A 22,169-nucleotide genomic window follows, 5' to 3' on the forward strand; every position below is an offset into this window, starting at 1 on the left:
AAGAGGGCCCCTGCTGATTTAATAATTCTAGCCTATCCTCATACTATATCGGGTACACTGAACCATAATACTTTTTTGCTCATAACTCTCATGCTCTTGTGCAGTTTGTTATACACAGAGCACTTTCATACCTGCTGTATTACACAGTATTTCATTTAGAAGCATTTTCTAACTAGAGATCCTCCCAGTTTGTGTTGCAAGAAAATCAATAATGTATCCGTTAACCTGGCAGAATTCTCTTTTTGGACAACCAGGTTTGCCTCCTGCTGTGACTAACAGGCCCCACAACACTGCCATGCCTCTTTTAGGTGTTTTAAGATAGGAGTCTTCGAGACAGTATTACAACTGTGACACAATATTATCCCACCCCTTGACGTGTTATTACTTTTATTGTGATGCTTATGTATGTGCGATGTAACAGAAATATGACTTTAAAGCAATAACCACAACCCAATTGATTCATTAGTCTTTATGTGAGGACACAAATCCACCAGGGTGTTTATGAGATAATTTTGCCGTTCCTGCAGAAACATTATGGATATTATGTGCTTACACATACATTGAACTGTCATGGAAGGATAAATCTGATAAATCAACTAGATTGTATCTGTGGTGTATGGTATGTGTGGTCATTTAGTAGAGTAGATAGAAAACATTGTTTCACTCAATTTGTCCATATTCACTCATTGAACAGGCAGCCATATTGGTTCAGATTTATAGAAAGTAGAACTATCTGCATTAAGTGCAGTTTGCCTTTCGAATGTGCGGAGAGGGCGCTAGATTATTGAATACTGGTATTATGTGGCGCACCTTGCACTGCTTGGAAAATGGCAACCATTTTTTCAAAGACTTTAACATACAGCATGTGACACAATTCTGTTGAGTTGCTGTATAAAATGTGTTGCAAACTCCGAATAAGCACCCTTTAGGTGCACGTGTATAGTGCAGAGGGTCCCAGATTCCGGATTTCTGGCGCTCCCTGCACAGCTCCGACTGAGTGCATGACTTTCTTTTTTTGCTGCACCTTTAACATGGGGTGTGGGACACCAATGTGTCTCGTAGACACTTCTTAAATACATGTACAAGCAGTTTGCACTAAAAATAATCTGGAAAATCCGCCAGAAAACTGGTGTAGGGGATTTAATAAATGTGGGCCACAGTGTCTTAAATACATATGCAAGCTCCAAAGATGTTCGTTTCAGTGCAGAGGCAGCCAGAAAAATACATCTGGGCCTATATTTGGGTCATTGGCTCTTATTTATTAAAGCCCCTGCACCAGTTTTCTGTCTGATTTTGCACATTCTTTTCAGTGCAAACTGCTTGCACGTGTAATTATACACTATACCCAATGCAACACAAAATTCTGCACTGAAAGGTTGCATTCAGACAGTGTGCCACATTTATCTTGCAGTGTGCATTATCATGCTCTATGTTGGTGCTCTATGTTGGAGCAGTGCAGCGCCAGATTCATAAAGAACGTGCATCACAATTCATGAATCTAGACCAGTAGTGGCGAACCTATGGCACGGGTGCCAGAGGTGGCACTCGGAGCCCTCTCTGTGGGCACCCAAGCCATCACCCCAGAATAAAGTTCACCAGACAGGACTCAAAGAATGTTTCTGCAGAATGTTAATACAATGATAGTCGAATTTGCCCTCCTCCTTTCACCTGTGCTGTGCTGGCACTTTGCAATAAATAAGTGGCTTTTGGTTGAAGTTTGGGCACTCAGGCTCTTAAAGGTTAGCCATCACTGATCTGCACACTACACAGGGAAACTAGTGTGTACTGTTTTTGATAAATAAGGACCACTGTCTACAGTTTATTTTAACAACAGTGACATCTGCAGGTTGTGTGAGGTTACTACAAACCATACATGTAAAATTATGCTGTATACACAATTGTTCAACCTACAATGATAACAGTCTATTTAATAAATTGAGTCAATGCTTCCATTTACTACTTCCATTTTTTCATCATACCTTCTAAACTTTAGATAATTCATATTTCCCATTTATCAGATGACCATGTAATGGATGCTACTGTTTTCTATATTTTATACATCTCAACATGCCCAACATACTATTGAATGTGGTCATTACTATTCATCTTTAGATTATATCTATATTATTAGAGCGAGGTATTCCATTCCATGTGAGCAGCACATGCATATGTTAGGGTTGAATTGGGAACAATTTGGCAAAAACAGATTTGCAATTTTAGACATTTTAACCGCACAGTGATCCAAGCATGTACCTAAATAGTGCCATTCTGCCTGAATAGTAAGGCATTATTCATATTTATGGGAGATTAATATTATAGAAAATATTGTGCAGTAAACAGACATGGTGTGATGGTTTAACACTTGTGCCCTAACCTGTTTGAATTGTGTGGCCCACGGATCTTATCAATTGAGGTCCCTTAATGTGAATGAAGCTGTGGTGTGCAACCATTATTTTCTGTGGGACTGTGAGATATCAGCATTATAACATATTGTAGAATGGAGTGGTAGTCACTATTGTGTACCTGGTCCAAGTAGTGAGAAACTCATTGGCACAATGGGTGGAATTTATTAAAGTGTTGCCGGCCCAAACAGTGTAGAGCTTGTTTTGGCTAGTTTGGTGCTGCGCCAGATACATGACTGTAAGACTGTCGTGTTTTTTTTAGACATGCTTTTACAATGTTGCACACCAGATACTCTTTGCGCCAAAAAAACTGTTTTCTGCCAGGCCATGCACCTTTTCCAAAGACCATGCCCTGTACTGTAGTGTTACCACACATTTCTTCTTAATAGGTATTACGTAATGCTTTTATTGTCTGTCTTGTGTGGAAATTTTATTATTTTATCACAGCCAAATACATACTTTTGGGATTATCAGATTCTACAAAATTCTTGAGATGTTGGTGTCAACAGAATAATGGCAAATATTACATTCACTGGTAACAGGATAGTTAAAGTAGCTTCAATGTGTAACCATTAACATGGGGCGTGCAACATATTTCTGTCAGATTTTGCATGTTAAATCTGGCACACGGTCCAACTGAACACCGGAAAGCCATTTCAGTGTAGAACTCTGTGTCGTGTGAAGAATAGTGCAGCCGTGCCACAAAACGGTTGCGTGTAACACAAATGTGGTGCAGACAATGTGCAGGTTGCACATAAAATAACATGCAAAGACCAACAGAAAACTGGCGCACGGCCCTTAGTAAATGTGTCCCATCGTCTCCAGTTTCACACACAAATTAGATACTATAACTATACCATTCATCTAGACCATAAGTATAGCAGACATAGTGATTTACGATTAATGTTTAATGTATGCACTGGAAATAGGTTTTCTTTGATATTATATATTTCTATTGTTTTACTGTGTACCTGTACGTGTATGCTAAAGTATTGTGTATTTTGACACAATATTAATAAAAACATTCTACTTATTCTGGCTTAGTTTTTTTTTTTGTTATGTTAGAGCAACACCTTCAGGAAAATGTTAGTACTGCAGTGAAAAGTAAGAAAACTTGGTAATAAAAAAAGCTATCAATAACTTGCTAACCCTTTCAAGTCCAGGTTTTTGAGTTTCCATCTTTATGATTTTTCCGTTTATTTTTCTGGTGGCATCACTTAATATTCTGTGCAGTGTACTGGGAAGCAAGAAAAATATCCAAATGTTGTAGAATTGGTAAATAGAAAAGCAGTTGCACCATTTTCTTGGTGGCTTTGTTGTTATATCTGCGTTCCAAATGACACGTCCCCTTAATTCTTTAGGTCAGTACGATCACATTATATACTGTATATGGAGGAAATTTGCTTACCGAAATGTCCATTTCCTTTAGTCCATGAAGCAGCACACATATGGGATTCTTCCCCTAGGTACAACTCAGAAGAGAACAGGTTAACAAGCAGTAGTAGACAATGAAACAATTCATGTCTTGGCTGACTCTACCTATATAAAGCCGGAGCATACACACAACCCTTGTATGGTATATAGCAATAGCATTGTGCTGCCTCATGGACTAAAGGAAATGGAATATTTCGGTAAGCAAATTTCCTCCTTCCTTTTCGTCCGTTCGGCAGCACACATATGGGACTTAGCAAGCAGTACTTATGGGGAGGGATCTTAGTCGCCTGCTGAAGCACCACCTTGTGTAAGGCTGGAACCTTAGGAGGCAGAGAAGTCCATCCTGCAGATATTTATAGATGAGGATGGAGAGGACCACGTGGCTGCTCTGTAGAACTGATAGACATGACAGAGCTCAGCTAAAGAAGCTGATGTAGAGTTGGCTCTCAGCTAGTCTGAAGCTTCATGACCGGACAGACTCAGCAGCATCTCATGGAATCAATGATCCATGTGGACAATTTGCCCCCTTTTTAAAGTTCTCTGAAATGAAATAGTTTGAAAGAATTGTTCTGAAGACTGTAGAAATCGTTGGATGAAGGGTGGGCAGGAAAGTAACATGATCCTTGAAGTACAGTGCTTGGAGCCCTGCAGTCCTCCTGGACGATATTTTGACCATCAAGCATGAACATGATAGGCTGGTTTGAGGATTCTCCTGGACCTCGGCTTTTAGTGGAGCCAGATGTATCCTTTGTGAGGAGGCACCCTGGACCTCTACTCAGCGCTGTCCGGGATGTGTCATGTGATGTCACATGTCTTCATGCAGGAAGAAGATAGGACGGCCCACTGCCTGACACAGAGGTGGATTGGCCAGGCGAGGCAGGCCTAGGGATGGACATCAACAGGGACATAGAGGGACAGGACCGCACCTCCTAGGCCTGGGAGTCCCCTTAGCATTGCGGCTGGGCCAGCCATGGTCAATAGGGCCAAGCCCGCCTGGGTACACAGCGTGCATAATTTATGGTTGTCCATACAGCTCTTTTTGCCACTGCCAAAGCAACCATGACTTCAGAGGAATCCTTAATGCTGGTAATAGAGGCATTAAATAGGTATTGTGACAGATTACATGGCCGGTAGTTGCAAAGACTGTAGGATTAGATCAATAGGTCACTGGACCTCTAATGCCGTTATCAGGTGTGGCCCATCCACGCTGAAGATATATAGACAGGACTGGGTGAGAAAGGAAGATGTCATCATCAGTGACTGGAAAGTAGAATCATGCTTTCCCTGTGGTTTCCCTTCAGGATCTTTAGTTGATTGCACTGGTGGTTACATTCTCCTTCCTCAGAAGGAAGATCTGATCTGGGTCATCAGATTTAATCTCTGAGATGTAATATTCCTATAAACTAGAATCTGCAATAGAGGATGATGTCTGGAGATCTAGAAGAAAAGGAGATTATCCATGATAGGAAGGCTTCGATCTGGGATCTGTGTGGATCTCTGGATCTGTATTCTGGGGTAACACAGGAGAATAGATATAAGACTCATTCTCAATAGACAATGGGTGAGGACTAGAGATGAGCGAACACTAAAATGCTCGGGTACTCGTTATTCGAGACGAACTTTTCCCGATGCTCGAGTGCTCGTCTCGAATAACGAACCCCATTGAAGTCAATGGGAGACTCGAGCATTTTTCAAGGGGACCAAGGCTCTGCACAGGGAAGCTTGGCCAAACACCTGGGAACCTCAGAAAAGGATGGAAACACCACGGAAATGGACAGGAAACAGCAGGGGCAGCATGCATGGATGCCTCTGAGGCTGCATAATCGCACCATTATGCCAAAATTATGGGCAACAGCATGGCCATGACAGAGTGACAGAATGAAGCTAGATAGCATCTAAAACATCCAATAATTGACCCTGACACTATAGGGGACGGCATGCAGAGGCAGCGGCAGCAGGCTAGAGAGTGTCATGGCGACATACCCTAAATGGACTCAGGCTTCAAACCAATGGGTGGCAGAGAGGAACCAAAGGAGGTGAGCAAGAAGCGCTCAAATAATATCGGTACATGATAAAAGTTTGCCAGTATATTTTGTGGATTACACAGCAGGGTGGCGACAAAGTTAACATGGAAGCCATGAAAACAACCCAAAATTCTGCCTGACACAGCTCGTTTGATAAGGGGACGATGTATGGAGGCAGTGAACTAGTAGTAGATTAAAGGTGCTGCAGTTAAAACTATGTTAGTTGGATCTTGGCATGGAGCTGGCGCTCCGCTGCCAGGCGAGCTTTCGCCAATCCAAGCCCCTGTCTCTAGGCTACTCCCCAAACAGCACTTCTAAGAACCTTTTGTATAAGATCAAGTGTAGTAGCGTTCTTATAAGTTTAGGATATGCCGGGTGAGGGGAATGTAAACAGATGCGCAAGAAGCGCTGAAATAATATCCCTAAATGGTAAAAGTTTGCAAGTATATTTTGGGGATTACACAGCAGGGTGGCGACAAAGTTAACAACTTTGATGTGGAATGCCCTGTAATAGCTCTTGGGCGGTGTGCCTTTTATCGCCTAGGCTCAGCAGTTTCAGCACCGCCTGCTGTCGCTTAGCGACGGCACTGCTGCTGTGCCTAGAGCTACCGACTGATGGCGCCATGCCCACGGATGGTAATTCGGAGGAGGAGGAGGTGGAGGAGGGGTGGGAGGAGGTATAGTAGGCCTTTGAGACCTGGACCGAGGTAGGCCCCGCAATTCTCTGCGTCGGCAGTATATGACCAGCCCCAGGGTCAGACTCGGTCCCAGCCTGCACCAAGTTAAGTGTAGTAGCGTTCTCATAAGTTTGGGATATGGCGGGTGAGGGGAATGTAAACAGATGCGCAAGAAGCGCATGATGCGCATGGAGCTGGCGTTCCGCTGCCAGGCGAGCTTTCGCCAATCCAAGCCCCTGTCTCTAGGCTACTCCCCAAACAGCACTTCTAAGAACCTTTTGTATAAGATCAAGTGTAGTAGCGTTCTTATAAGTTTAGGATATGCCGGGTGAGGGGAATGTAAACAGATGCGCAAGAAGCGCTGAAATAATATCCCTAAATGGTAAAAGTTTGCAAGTATATTTTGGGGATTACACAGCAGGGTGGCGACAAAGTTAACAACTTTGATGTGGAATGCCCTGTAATAGCTCTTGGGCGGTGTGCCTTTTATCGCCTAGGCTCAGCAGTTTCAGCACCGCCTGCTGTCGCTTAGCGACGGCACTGCTGCTGTGCCTAGAGCTACCGACTGATGGCGCCATGCCCACGGATGGTAATTCGGAGGAGGAGGAGGTGGAGGAGGGGTGGGAGGAGGTATAGTAGGCCTTTGAGACCTGGACCGAGGTAGGCCCCGCAATTCTCTGCGTCGGCAGTATATGACCAGCCCCAGGGTCAGACTCGGTCCCAGCCTGCACCAAGTTAAGTGTAGTAGCGTTCTCATAAGTTTGGGATATGGCGGGTGAGGGGAATGTAAACAGATGCGCAAGAAGCGCATGATGCGCATGGAGCTGGCGTTCCGCTGCCAGGCGAGCTTTCGCCAATCCAAGCCCCTGTCTCTAGGCTACTCCCCAAACAGCACTTCTAAGAACCTTTTGTATAAGATCAAGTGTAGTAGCGTTCTTATAAGTTTAGGATATGCCGGGTGAGGGGAATGTAAACAGATGCGCAAGAAGCGCTGAAATAATATCCCTAAATGGTAAAAGTTTGCCAGTATATTTTGTGGATAACACAGCAGGGTGGCGACAAAGTTAACAACTTTGATGTGGAATCCATGAAAACAACCCAAATTTCTGCCTGACACACCTCGTTTGATAAAGGGACGATGTATGGAGGCAGCTATATGGACGACTTTTGGAGGTAGCAATGGAGACAACGTGTGGAGGCTGCTATGGAGACAATTTAATTTGGATAGTGCCTGTATGTGGCAGTCCCAAACATTTTTCAAACCAGAGGAGCAGGTAGGTGGCCCTCCAGTAAAATGGGATAGATTGAGTGCCTGTATGTGGCAGTCCCAAAAATGTTTCAAACCAGAGGAGCAGGTAGGTGGCCCTCCAGTAAAATGGAATAGATTGAGTGCCTGTATGTGGCAGTCCCAAAAATTGTTCAAACCAGAGGAGCAGGTAGGTGGCCCTGCAGTAAAATGGAATAGATTGAGTGCCTGTATGTGGCAGTCCCAAAAATTGTTCAAACCAGAGGTGCAGGTAGGTGGCCCTGCAGTAAAATGGAATAGATTGAGTGCCTGTATGTGGCAGTCCCAAAAATTGTTCAAACCAGAGGTGCAGGTAGGTGGCCCTGCAGTAAAATGGAATAGATTGAGTGCCTGTATGTGGCACTCACAAAAATTGTTTCAAACAGAGGACCGGGTAGGTGGCCCTCCAGAAAAATTAAATGCATGAAGTACTATAGCAAGAGCCAGTGGGCCCTGTCAAAAAATAGCCAGTTTCCTCTGCTTTACTGTACAAAGAGGAGGAGAAGGAGGAAAATGAGGAGGAGGAGGAGGAGTGGATCAATTATTCAGGTTGAGCTTCCTTCACCTGGTGGAGATTGGAAATTCTGAGAAATCCAGCCTTTATTCATTTTAATAAGCGTCAGCCTGTCAGCGCTGTCAGTCGACAGGCGTGTACGCTTATCGGTGATGATGCCACCAGCTGCACTGAAAACCCGCTCGGACAAGACGCTAGCGGCAGGGCAGGCAAGAACCTCCAAGGCGTACAGCGCCAGTTCGTGCCACATGTCCAGCTTTGAAACCCAGTAGTTGTAGGGAGCTGTGTGATCATTTAGGACGATGGTATGGTCAGCTACGTACTCCCTCACCATCTTTCTGTAAAGATCAGCCCTACTCTGCCGAGACTGGGGACAGGTGACAGTGTCTTGCTGGGGTGACATAAAGCTGGCAAAAGCCTTGTAAAGCGTACCCTTGCCAGTGCTGGACAAGCTGCCTGCTCGCCTACTCTCCCTCGCTACTTGTCCCGCAGAACTACGCACTCTGCCGCTAGCGCTGTCAGAAGGGAAATACTGTTTCAGCTTGTGCACCAGGGCCTGCTGGTATTCATGCATTCTCACACTCCTTTCCTCTCCAGGGATGAGAGTGGGAAGATTTTGCTTGTACCGTGGGTCCAGGAGAGTGAACACCCAGTAATCGGTGCTGGAATAAATTCTTTGAACGCGAGGGTCACGGGATAGGCAGCCTAGCATGAAATCTGCCATATGCGCCAGAGTACCAACGCGTAAGAATTCACTCCCCTCACTGGCCTGACTGTCCATTTCCTCCTCCTCCAACTCCTCCAACTCCTCTTCTTCTGCCCATACACGCTGAACAGTGAAGGACTCAACAATGGTCCCCTCTTGTGTCTCGCCAACATTCTCCTCCTCTTCCTCCTCATCCTCCTCCACCTCCACCTCCTCCGATATGCGCTGAGAAACAGACCTCAGGGTGCTTTGGCTATCAACAAGGGAATATTCTTCCCCCGTCTCTTGTGACGAGCGCAAAGCTTCCGACTTCATGCTGACCAGAGAGTTTTTCAACAGGCCAAGCAGCGGGATGGTGAGGCTGATGATGGCGGCATCGCCACTGACCATCTGTGTTGACTCCTCAAAGTTACTCAGCACCTGACAGATATCAGACATCCACGTCCACTCCTCATTGTAGACTTGAGGAAGCTGACTGACCTGACTACCAGTTCTGGTGGAAGTTGACATCTGGCAGTCTACAATCGCTCTGCGCTGCTGGTAAACTCTGGATAACATGGTCAGTGTTGAATTCCACCTCGTGGGCACGTCGCACAACAGTCGGTGAGCGGGCAGTTGGAGGCGGCGCTGCGCTGCCCTGAGAGTGGCAGCATCTGGGCTGGACTTCCTGAAATGCGCACAGATGCGGCGCACCTTCGTGAGCAAATCAGACAGATTGGGGTATGTCTTGAGGAAACGCTGCACTATCAGATTTAACACATGGGCCAGGCATGGCACATGTGTCAGTCTGCCGAGTTGCAGAGCCGCCACCAGGTTACGGCCGTTGTCACACACAACCATTCCCGGCTTGAGGTTCAGCGGTGCCAGCCACAGATCAGTCTGCGCCGTGATGCCCTGTAATAGCTCTTGGGCGGTGTGCCTTTTGTCGCCTAGGCTCAGCAGTTTGAGCACCGCCTGCTGTCGCTTAGCGACGGCACTGCTGCTGTGCCTAGAGCTACCGACTGATGGCGCCGTGCCCACGGATGGTAGTTCGGAGGAGGAGGTGGAGGAGGGGTGGGAGGAGGAGGAGGCATAGTAGGCCTGAAACACCTGGACCGAGGTAGGCCCCGCAATCCTCGGCGTCGGCAGTATATGAGCAGCCCCAGGGTCAGACTCGGTCCCAGCCTCCACCAAGTTAACCCAATGTGCCGTCAGCGATATATAGTGGCCCTGCCCGGCAGCACTCGTCCACGTGTCCGTGGTCAGGTGGACCTTGTCAGAAACGGCGTTGGTCAGGGCACGGATGATGTTGTCTGACACGTGCTGGTGCAGGGCTGGGACGGCACATCGGGAAAAGTAGTGGCGGCTGGGGACCGAATACCGAGGGGCGGCCGCCGCCATGAGGTTGCGAAAGGCCTCGGTCTCTACTAGCCTATAGGGCAGCATCTCCAGGCTAAGCAATCTGGAGATGTGCACATTAAGGGCTTGGGCGTGCGGGTGGGTTGCACTATATTTGCGTTTCCGCTCCAGCGTCTGGGGTATGGAGAGCTGAACGCTGGTGGATGCTGTGGAGGATCGTGGAGGCGACGATGGGGTTTTTGTGGCAGGGTCCTGGGCAGGGGGCTGACTAGCAGCTGACACAGGGGAAGGAGCAGTGGTGTGCACGGCCGGAGGTGAACGGGCTTGTTGCCACTGAGTGGGGTGCTTAGCATTCATATGCCTGCGCATACTGGTGGTAGTTAAGCTAGTAGTGGTGGAACCCCTGCTGAGCCTGGTTTGGCAAATGTTGCACACCACAGTCCGTCGGTCATCCGGTGTTTCCTTAAAGAACCTCCACACTTCTGAAGATCTAGCCCTCGCCGCAAGAGCCCTCACCACGGGAGCTTCACTAGTTGACAGTGGCGCTGATGCACCAGCTCTGGCCCTGCCTCTCCGTCTGGCCCCACCACTGCCTCTTCCAACCTGTTCAGGTCGAGGACTCTCCTCCGTCTCAGAAGCACTGTGTTCACCCGGCCTCTCAACCCAGCTTGGGTCTGTCACCTCATCATCCTCCGATCCCTCAGTCTGCTCCCCCCTCGGACTTCCTGCCCTGACAACAACTTCCCCACTGTCTGACAACCGTGTCTCCTCATCGTCGGACACCTCTTTACACACTTCCACTACGTCAAGAAGGTCATCATCACCCACAGACTGTGACTGGTGGAAAACCTGGGCATCGGAAAATTGCTCAGCAGCAACCGGACAAGTGGTTTGTGACTGTGGGAAGGGTCCAGAAAACAGTTCCTCAGAGTATGCCGGTTCAAATGCCAAATTTTCCTGGGAGGGGGCAGACTGGGGGGGAGGAGGCTGAGGTGCAGGAGCTGGAGGAGTGGCGATTTCGGTGACATGGGTGGACTGCGTGGAAGACTGACTGGTGGTGGACAAATTGCTCGAAGCATTGTCAGCAATCCACGACATCACCTGTTCGCACTGTTCTGGCCTCAACAGTGCTCTACCACGAGTCCCAGTAACTTCAGACATGAACCTAGGGAGTGTAGCTCTGCGGCGTTCCCCTGCTCCCTCATCAGCAGGTGGTGTCTCACCCCGCCCAGGACCACGGCCTCTGACCCCTGCAGTAGTTGGACGCCCACGTCCCCGCCCTCGTCCTCTACCCCTAGCCCTCGGGTTAAACATTTTTAAAATGAGAGTTATAACTTTATTTTTTTTTTTACTTTTTTTTGTTTTTTTTTGTGTTTTTTTTTTTTTTTGTGTTTTTTGTTTTTTTTTGAGTTTTTAAAACCAAACAATGCTATCCTATTGCTATGGCTATTTTCTAGCCAAGTATCAAAGGAAGCACAGTACTATGCCAGATGAGATGACACTGAGTTATTGCCTAATAGAAATCCAACCCCTACTGAATTTTGCCACTTCGGCCTTTGCTATGGATATGTGCGCCACTAAGCGCAGAACACAGCGGTCGCAAGTCCCACTACAAATTGCTCAGAATTGGCAAGTACATGCACTGCAGAAACTACAGCCACCAGCAGATCAACCAGAAATCAAATATATAGAACGCTACTGTAGGCTTCAAGAAGCTGTTTGTATTCTCCTATGGCTATTTTCTAGCCAAGTATCAAAGGAAGCACAGTACTATGCCAGATGAGATGACACTGAGTTATTGCCTAATAGAAATCCAACCCCTACTGAATTTTGCCACTTCGGCCTTTGCTATGGATATGTGCGCCACTAAGCGCAGAACACAGCGGTCGCAAGTCTCACTACAAATTGCTCAGAATTGGCAAGTACATGCACTGCAGAAACTACAGCCACCAGCAGATCAACCAGAAATCAAATATATAGAACGCTACTGTAGGCTTCAAGAAGCTGTTTGTATTCTCCTATGGCTATTTTCTAGCCAAGTATCAAAGGAAGCACAGTACTATGCCAGATGAGATGACACTGAGTTATTGCCTAATAGAAATCCAACCCCTACTGAATTTTGCCACTTCAGCCTTTGCTATGGATATGTGCGCCACTAAGCGCAGAACACAGCGGTCGCAAGTCTCACTACAAATTGCTCAGAATTGGCAAGTACATGCACTGCAGAAACTACAGCCACCAGCAGATCAACCAGAAATCAAATATATAGAACGCTACTGTAGGCTTCAAGATCAAGAAGCTGTTTGTATTCTCCTATGGCTATTTTCTAGCCAAGTATCAAAGGAAGCACAGTACTATGCCGGATGAGATGACACTGAGTTATTGCCTAATAGAAATCCAACCCCTACTGAATTTTGCCACTTCGGCCTTTGCTATGGATATGTGCGCCACTAAGCGCAGAACACAGCGGTCGCAAGTCCCACTACAAATTGCTCAGAATTGGCAAGTACATGCACTGCAGAAACTACAGCCACCAGCAGATCAACCAGAAATCAAATATATAGAACGCTACTGTAGGCTTCAAGAAGCTGTTTGTATTCTCCTATGGCTTTTTTCTAGCCAAGTATCAAAGGAAGCACAGTACTATGCCAGATGAGATGACACTGAGTTATTGCCTAATAGAAATCCAACCCCTACTTAATTTTGCCACTTCAGCCTTTGCTATGGATATGTGCGCCACTAAGCGCAGAACACAGCGGTCGCAAGTCTCACTACAAATTGCTCAGAATTGGCAAGTACATGCACTGCAGAAACTACAGCCACCAGCAGATCAACCAGAAATCAAATATATAGAACGCTACTGTAGGCTTCAAGAAGCTGTTTGTATTCTCCTATGGCTATTTTCTAGCCAAGTATCAAAGGAAGCACAGTACTATGCCAGATGAGATGACACTGAGTTATTGCCTAATAGAAATCCAACCCCTACTGAATTTTGCCACTTCGGCCTTTGCTATGGATATGTGCGCCACTAAGCGCAGAACACAGCGGTCGCAAGTCTCACTACATATTGCTCAGAATTGGCAAGTACATGCACTGCAGAAACTACAGCCACCAGCAGATCAACCAGAAATCAAATATATAGAACGCTACTGTAGGCTTCAAGAAGCTGTTTGTATTCTCCTATGGCTATTTTCTAGCCAAGTATCAAAGGAAGCACAGTACTATGCCAGATGAGATGACACTGAGTTATTGCCTAATAGAAATCCAACCCCTACTTAATTTTGCCACTTCAGCCTTTGCTATGGATATGTGCGCCACTAAGCGCAGAACACAGCGGTCGCAAGTCTCACTACAAATTGCTCAGAATTGGCAAGTACATGCACTGCAGAAACTACAGCCACCAGCAGATCAACCAGAAATCAAATATATAGAACGCTACTGTAGGCTTCAAGAAGCTGTTTGTATTCTCCTATGGCTATTTTCTAGCCAAGTATCAATGGAAGCACAGTACTATGCCAGATGAGATGACACTGAGTTATTGCCTAATAGAAATCCAACCCCTACTGAATTTTGCCACTTCAGCCTTTGCTATGGATATGTGCGCCACTAAGCGCAGAACACAGCGGTCGCAAGTCTCACTACAAATTGCTCAGAATTGGCAAGTACATGCACTGCAGAAACTACAGCCACCAGCAGATCAACCAGAAATCAAATATATAGAACGCTACTGTAGGCTTCAAGAAGCTGTTTGTATTCTCCTATGGCTATTTTCTAGCCAAGTATCAAAGGAAGCACACTACTATGCCAGATGAGATGACACTGAGTTATTGCCTAATAGAAATCCAACCCCTACTGAATTTTCCCACTTCGGTCTTTGCTATGGATATGTGTGCCACTAAGAGCTAAACACAACGGTAGCAAGTCCCCCTGCTAATTCCTCACAAAATGGTAAAAGATGCAAATTAAAATAAAAAAAGTAGAACGTTATTGTAGCCCTAAGAAGGGCTGTTGGGTTCTTTGAGAATCACTCCTGCCTAACAGTAAGCTAATAGAACACCCTAACGCTTTCCCTGAGCAGCAGCAGCTCTCTCCCTAGCGGCATCCAGAGACAGAATGATCCGAGCAGCGCGGCCAGCGGCTAGTCTATCCCAGGGTCACCTGATCTGGCCAGCCAACCACTGCTATCGACGTGTAAGGGTACCACGTCATGCTGGGTGGAGTGCAGAGTCTCCTGGCTTGTGATTGGCTCTGTTTCTGGCCGCCAAAAAGCAAAACGGCGGGAGCTGCCATTTTCTCGAGCGGGCGAAGTATTCGTCCGAGTAACGAGCAGTTTCGAGTACCCTAATGCTCGACCGAGCATCAAGCTCGGACGAGCATGTTCGCTCATCTCTAGTGAGGACATAACCTCTGCCTAGTTTTCCTCCTCTTTCCACCTCTCATAGGGGTCTGTGACAGCCGCACAGGAGAGGACGTCTAGTGAAAACACAAAGGACACATTAGTATGAGGTAAAGATGTGTACAGAAAAGCCATATGCAGCCAACATCACTGTATGAGGAGCTGCCTGGATATGAGAGGATCACTCTCCAATGCCATTCATGTAGACTATGGAGAACATACATAGAAGCAGAACTTAGAGATTCTGGTATCCATCTGCTCTGCATCATTATTACATTATTTCACTATGTATACAGATCATAGATACCTGCACATTTCACCAGATAGAGGCTGTGGGTACAGGGTATAACACACAGGCCATGCTCATTACATACCAGAGGCTGAGTGCACGCTCATTACTTACCAGAGGCTGAGATCACGCTAACTACTTACCAGAGGCTGAGTGCATACTAATTACTTACCAGAGGCTGAGTGCATGTTCATTCCTTACCAGAGGCTGAGTACATGCTAAGGGAAGAGACGAGTAAAGATTAGGATCTCTTGTCTTTGTTGCTCCCCTGAAGAAGGGGGCTTAGGGGTTCCATATTTTTTTGGCTACTTTTTGGCCGCACGGCTTACTTTTTTTAGTTACACGGAGAAATTGTAGTGCTTTTGGTAAATTAATTGAATTAAGTAAGGGTGTTAGAGACTCTATTTTTTCTTTGTTGGAAAGTGGAGAATTAAGGTTTAATAATTATAGGAAAATTCACATGGCAGGTTTGCTTGAAAGAAGTTGGGGAGGCGTATAAAAAAATGAGGGGTATTCAGGGTATCTTTTGGTTCTCCCCAATATGGGAAAACTTTTACTTTGGTGAATTTAGATCAATTTCAGATAGTGTGTATTGGATAGGCCCCTTCCACACTTGCGTTTTTTAACGCGCGTGTTCTGCGCGTGCTTTTGATGCGCAGAACTTGCATTGCACTCTGACCCATTGTAATCAAGGGGCTTTTTCAGACTTGCATTTTTTTTCACACACACACGCACATTTTTTTTAACGCGCGTTTAAATCTCAGCATGCTCTACTTTTGCAAGTCACGCGCATGAAAAATGCACCATACAAGTCTATGTAGACGCATCAAAAATGTATTGCACTCTGAGACACTTGCAAGTGCAATGCGTTTTTCACCCATCAATTGCCTTAGAAAAGATAGAGCTCGGTCCTGAGTCCTTTTTACGCGCATTATCTGCGTGTGAAAAACGCATTGAAATTGCATCGAAAATGCATTGAAAACGCGCATGAAAAACTGAGACACTGAACAAACTCTGACTGAAAACTGATTGAACTCTGATGAAAAATGTCAGTTTTCCACTGACCAAACTCTGTTCGCACCCTGATCAGACTTTGTCTTCAGACTTAGTCTTTATGAACTGAGAAAAGGAGAATGGGGGAAAAAAGTTTGTTGTCCATAAAATCCTTTTCTTAGCTAGGTTGATTATAGCATGTAAGTGGAGTAGCCCAGTGGCACCGCCCTTTGAAGAATTTTTGGCAGAAGTGCGCAGGTATTTGGAGAAATGGAAAAAGATATGATGTGTTGGCTCTGTTCAAGCATTATGAACTTTTCTGATAACAATTTTTTTTCTCCTTTTTCAGGGAAGGGGTGGGTGGAGGTACAGGGTGGGTGGGATAGGAAATATAATAAGATTTATCGGTTAAGGTGGTCTATAGTTATGTACAGGGTAGCAATAATTATATTATTGTAAGAAAATCCCTTTGGTTCCTGGTTTCTTTTTTGTTTTTCCTTCTGTTGTTGAGTCTCCTTGTTTAGGTGTGTGGGGGCCAGGAGGTGGGTAGGGGGAATAATATGCTTTATTGGTAAATTTGGACTACAACCATGTATTTTACACTGTTTTAAGAAAATTGTTCTGATTTTTGAATTTTATATTACTTGTAAATCTGTTGTAACTAATAAAGCTTTAAAATAAAAAAAAAGAGTTTGAAATATAAAATTATTAGTATCCCCCTATGATTACCCCCCTATTCAAAAGTACATCCTTCAAACTAATACATTTTGTTATAAAATAAAATAGTTATAAAATAGTTATATGCTACAATATATGCTTAGTAGTATGAAATATTTATTTATATTAGACATGTCGTGTGTTAATATTATATATATATATATACATATATATATATATATAGACAACATTTGAAAAATCCAGCAGCACCAAGATTGCCAAATAACTTTGTGGGTGCAAACCCCAATATCCTGGTCTTGACACACCAGACGATTATATACAAGAAAAAAATGAGACTGCACTCCAAGGTAAAAGTGCAACGTTTCAGACCCTGTTCAGGATCCTTTTTCAAGCAATGTGATAAATACAACACTCCATGTATATGGACAACATCATAAGTCATGTGATCATATCAGGTGCATTTATAAAACAAAATTACAATTCAAAACATTCATATATGTGACACAGTGAACAGCTTCCATTGATATATCAAGAAACATCAGTAAATAACCCTGTGTAATAACCCCATTTCTATACCCTTCTAGCGCACACACCATATTCTGGCGCATTCACTTTCTATCTCATTCAACATCACTAAGCAGTTACCTAGGGTCATGATCACATGATCATTCCTACCAACGCCATTTTGTTTAAGGGCAACTTGCCCATCAGTTCCACGGCTTATAGCCAAACATTACAATGCAATATAGAGTTGCATACAGTGCGTCATACTTTCGTACAGCACTCCGTGCTCTCTGTAAAACTGCTGCGTACCTCATATCTTATGGCGGTAAAAAGAAAGAAAAAGTGACCCCCTGCTCAACCAGCACACATCCTTTACTGTTAAAGGTTCATGGAATAGATGATAAAGTACATAGCCCCCATCTAAAATAACATAAATAAAAGAAACTATAGCGCCGTTGGAGATATTCATGTTTCTTCTTTGTGAATAACCCATAAGTGCTCTATACATATGTAACTTTTCTTCAGGTGGTTTCTGTAAAAAACAAAATGAGAGTGTCAATTTAAATTTTTTCAATTTTTTTTTAAAAATATGTCTTATACAAATTTCATAGATTTATCACATGGCTATACTTTCTGGATGATGTCATCATTTGGTATCAATGTTAGATGACGGTCTTATAGGACTGGTTTCAATGAATAGTCTACATTTAGGCCACCTGGTTTGAGCGTTCCCAATCTCTTAATCCACTGTAGCTCTTTTTGTTTTAATTTTTTTTTCCCTGCCTCTTCCTCTCCTCAGGGGTGGGACATGGTCTATTAACATGAATCTCAAATCCCTCTCTTTGTGTTTCCCTTCTTTAAAGTGAGATGAAACTGGTAAATCCACTCTTCCCTTTCTAATGGTGTACCTATGCTGGTTAATTCTCACATTAAAGGGGTTGTATGGCCACGGACATTGCTAGCCACAAGGTGCAATAAAGAAAGATTTGGCAATCACCAATTTACAGTTATTACGAATAATTCATTATTTCTAAGATAATGTAATTGTTAGTTTGCCAAACCAAAGCTGTTTACACTTACTGATCTCTAAGGTAACGACCAGCATCTTCCGACGCGCATGCGTAGAAGGCTCTCTCTGCAGTGCATGCTGCTCGCACTCGCCAGCGTGTGTGCGTGCACGCTAGCCGCACATGTGAGTTTTCTGGTTCAGGGCGGTTGTGCGTACAGGGTGGGTACACAGCCGCACTGTCTGCCAGAGCAGCTGGAAGAACTTTATTACCAGCATCTCCTTCTCTGTCCCGAGAGGTAAGCAACCTTTTATTCTCCTGTTAGCCATAACAATCTATTTTATAGTCATCACAGATTGTGATGACTACTGGGCAGGTGGGCAAAGGTGACTGTCAACTCAGCATTTATTTTCTAGCAGGACTATTCGCTAATATTCCTCCATAACCTTATAGAGTGGCAAATAGCAATTGTGAGGCACCCACCTGTGTTGAATTTTTTTTTTACTGTGGACTGGTTCTGAGTAAAAAGCATGGATCCTTGGGGGCTAATGTGACTATTGGATAGTGTCTCTATATATGATGCATGGATCCTTGGGGCTAATGTGACTATTGGATAGTGTCTCTATATATATGATGCAAGGATCCTTGGTGGATAATGTGACTATTGGATAGTGTCTCTATATATGATGCATGGATCCTTGGGGCTAATGTGACTATTGGATAGTGTCTCTATATATATGATGCAAGTATCCTTGGTGGCTAATGTGATTATTGGAGACTGGCTCTCTATATATGATGCATGGATCCTTGGGGCTAATGTGACTATTGGATAGTGTCTCTATATATGATGCAAGGAGCCTTGGTGGCTAATGTGACTATTGGATAGTGTCTCTATATATGATGCATGGATCCTTGGGGCTAATGTGACTATTGGATAGTGTCTCTATATATATGATGCAAGTATCCTTGGTGGCTAATATGATTATTGGAGACTGGCTCTCTATATATGATGCATAGATCCTTGGGGCTAATGTGACTATTGGATAGTGTCTCTATATATGATGCATGGATCCTTGGGGCTAATGTGACTATTGTAGACTGGCTCTCTATATATATGATGCAAGGATCCTTGGTGGCTAATGTGACTATTGGATAGTGTCTCTATATATGATGCAATGATCCTTGGGGCTAATGTGACTATGGAACACTGTTGCAGAATATCAGAAAGGCCTTCTCGGACTTACAATCTTATATAGTTTCTTTCATTGTGATCTTGTTCTACTAGCCTGCCTGTAATAGCTACTCTCCTAATGGGGACGATAAAGCTCTTCTACCGGGGGTTGTCTTCTGTAGGTGTGTATGTAAATATATATTTTTTTGTCTTTATAAATTTATATGATAAAAAATTCTAATTAATTAAACAATATGTTTATTGCTTTGCAGTCTACGTAAACTCAACTCAACGTAAACTCAACTGTATTGGTGTCGGCTTTTTATATTGTATCTTCCCGGGTTGTCTTACTGAGATTGAAATTCTGAGACAATATTCAGTGTCGTTCAATGGTAAGTTTTGAACAAAATTAAATAATTATTCTTGACAATATAAATTTATAAATAATTTAAAAGGTCAAATGCATCTATATATGTATGCCCACTCAAGCAATCAATACCTTAGACTAACAATGAAAAATTGTTGCACACACTATCACTATGACTTTGTCATAGAATGTCAAATTCTTTTTTTGTTCGCTGCCATTTTGAACCTTTGCAGTAGTACTCATAGTAGTAATAGTAGTAGTACTACTAAGTAAGCTAAGAATTTAAATTTTGTCGTTTAAAAATTAATATATATATATATTTTTTAACAGTGCCAACGGTATGCATTCTTGCATAGTACCCGGATGCACACATAAATGGGTCGTTACCAACCACAAAAAAATAATGCACGTCTTTCCAAACGACAAGGAACAGATCCGTGCATGGCTACGTCAAGCCCCACAGTTTTTTGAAAACATTGAGTCATGGGTTGCAAAAATTATTTTGGGGAAAAAAACTGATGTGTATAGGATGTGTTCACAACACTTTGAACATGATAGTTATTTCTACGAAGGAACAAAGCGAAGACTACGTCCAGAAGCGGTTCCAACTTTGTTTCACATTCCAGATCAAATTCCATCTTCAAGCCTCAAAAGTCAAGAAATAACCACCACTAAAAAAATTACCAATTCTCAGCACCGGAACAAATCTCTGTTCCAGCCACTATGATAGAAGCGGGGGACACTATTATTGTGGAAGTGCCCTTTGTAATGTGTCATGAGGTAATGGAACAAAATCCAGGAACTCTTGCAATCCAAGGAATACCAACAATACTGCAACAAGCATCAAAATCTGTAGAGACCACTGAACGTGCAGTCATGACTGAACCAGTTTATATTTATAATAGGCCGTCCCTTTCGAAAATTAAAAAATGTAGCATTGGCATACAAAGGGCCATGACGACAATTGTTACAAGCGACATCTCCAACAAGGAACAACCCCAAGTTAGTTTGGGTACTTCATCACTAAGAAACATTTCAACTGACTTTAAAAATCTACTTGAAGAAACGTTCCCCAGTGCCCACGAACAGGATACTTCCTTCCATCTTTCTAATATTGCAGAGGAGAGTGAAGAAGAAAGTTGTTTTTCTGAGATTGATGATACATTGGTGGAAACATCAAGTAACTTTGAATTGCTTGGTTCTTCAGAATTGAGTTATGCTGATGAAGAGAAATATATAGTGTTCAAAAGTTCTTTAAAATATTTAATCTCTATGATTCCATGCCCTTACAGAAAACGAATTAAGGATAAACTAACCCATTTCCGTAGAAGAAGGTCCGGAAGTCAAATTATAGTTGACGTTCAATGTCAGAGTGGACATATCAGCTGTATATGACGTAGTCAGCCTCCAATCAACTCTGTGCCAGCTGGCAATGTTCTTATTTCTTCAAGTGTGTTGATGAGCAGTTGTAATTTTCAAATTTCTTCCATATATTGAATTTACTGGGGATATCACATACAACATACTATGAGCATCAACGAAAATATCTTTATGCACCAATACATAATTATTGCTTGGATCAGCAAAAAACCATTATATCCGCATATGGAAACAAAGCTGTTTTCTTAGCAGGAGATGGACAGGCTGACAGCCCTGGCTTTTCTACTAAATACAATATCTATACAATGATGGAAGTCAAAAGCCAAAAAATTGTAGGATTTACAGTTGAACAGCTAATACCTCCCACTACCTCAGTTTTACTTGAAAAACTAGCTTTTGAGAAGACTTTATGCTCTTTGATAGAACAAGGAGTCAATGTTGGAATAATAGCTACGGATCGCCATGTAGGAATTCGGAAACTTGTGCGAGAAAATTATCACACATTATTCATGAATTTGATGTGTGGCATTTGGCAAAATCTGTTGGTCAAAAATTGCTTGCTGCCTCTAAAGTTAGATCATGTTCATCAATTTCAGCCTGGATTGGCCCAGTAAAAAATCACTTGTGGTGGAGTGCAAGAAACTGTGAGGGCAATCCAGAACTACTTGTTGAAAAATGGCTATCAGTAAGCAAACATGTGGTAAACAAACATGAGTGGTCCGATGGCCAACTATACCATCAGTGTTGCCATCCTACATTGCCCCATACAACTAAATGGCTACAAGAAGAAAGTGCAGCCCATGTCAAATTTAAATCTGTGATAGAACATAGTTTTCTTTTAAGGGATATTCGACATCTCTCAAATTTCTGTCACACTGGAGCCCTAGAAGTATTTCATGCCAGTGTTTTAAAATATAGACCAAAAAGGGTGCATTTTTTTTATGATTCTATGGTGGCAAGAACGCAGTTGGCCATTATAGACCATAATGAAAATGTTGGCGACT

The sequence above is a fragment of the Engystomops pustulosus genome, chromosome 3 (assembly GCF_040894005.1).
Source record: "Engystomops pustulosus chromosome 3, aEngPut4.maternal, whole genome shotgun sequence".
In the NCBI taxonomy this organism is placed as follows: Eukaryota; Metazoa; Chordata; class Amphibia; order Anura; family Leptodactylidae; genus Engystomops; species Engystomops pustulosus.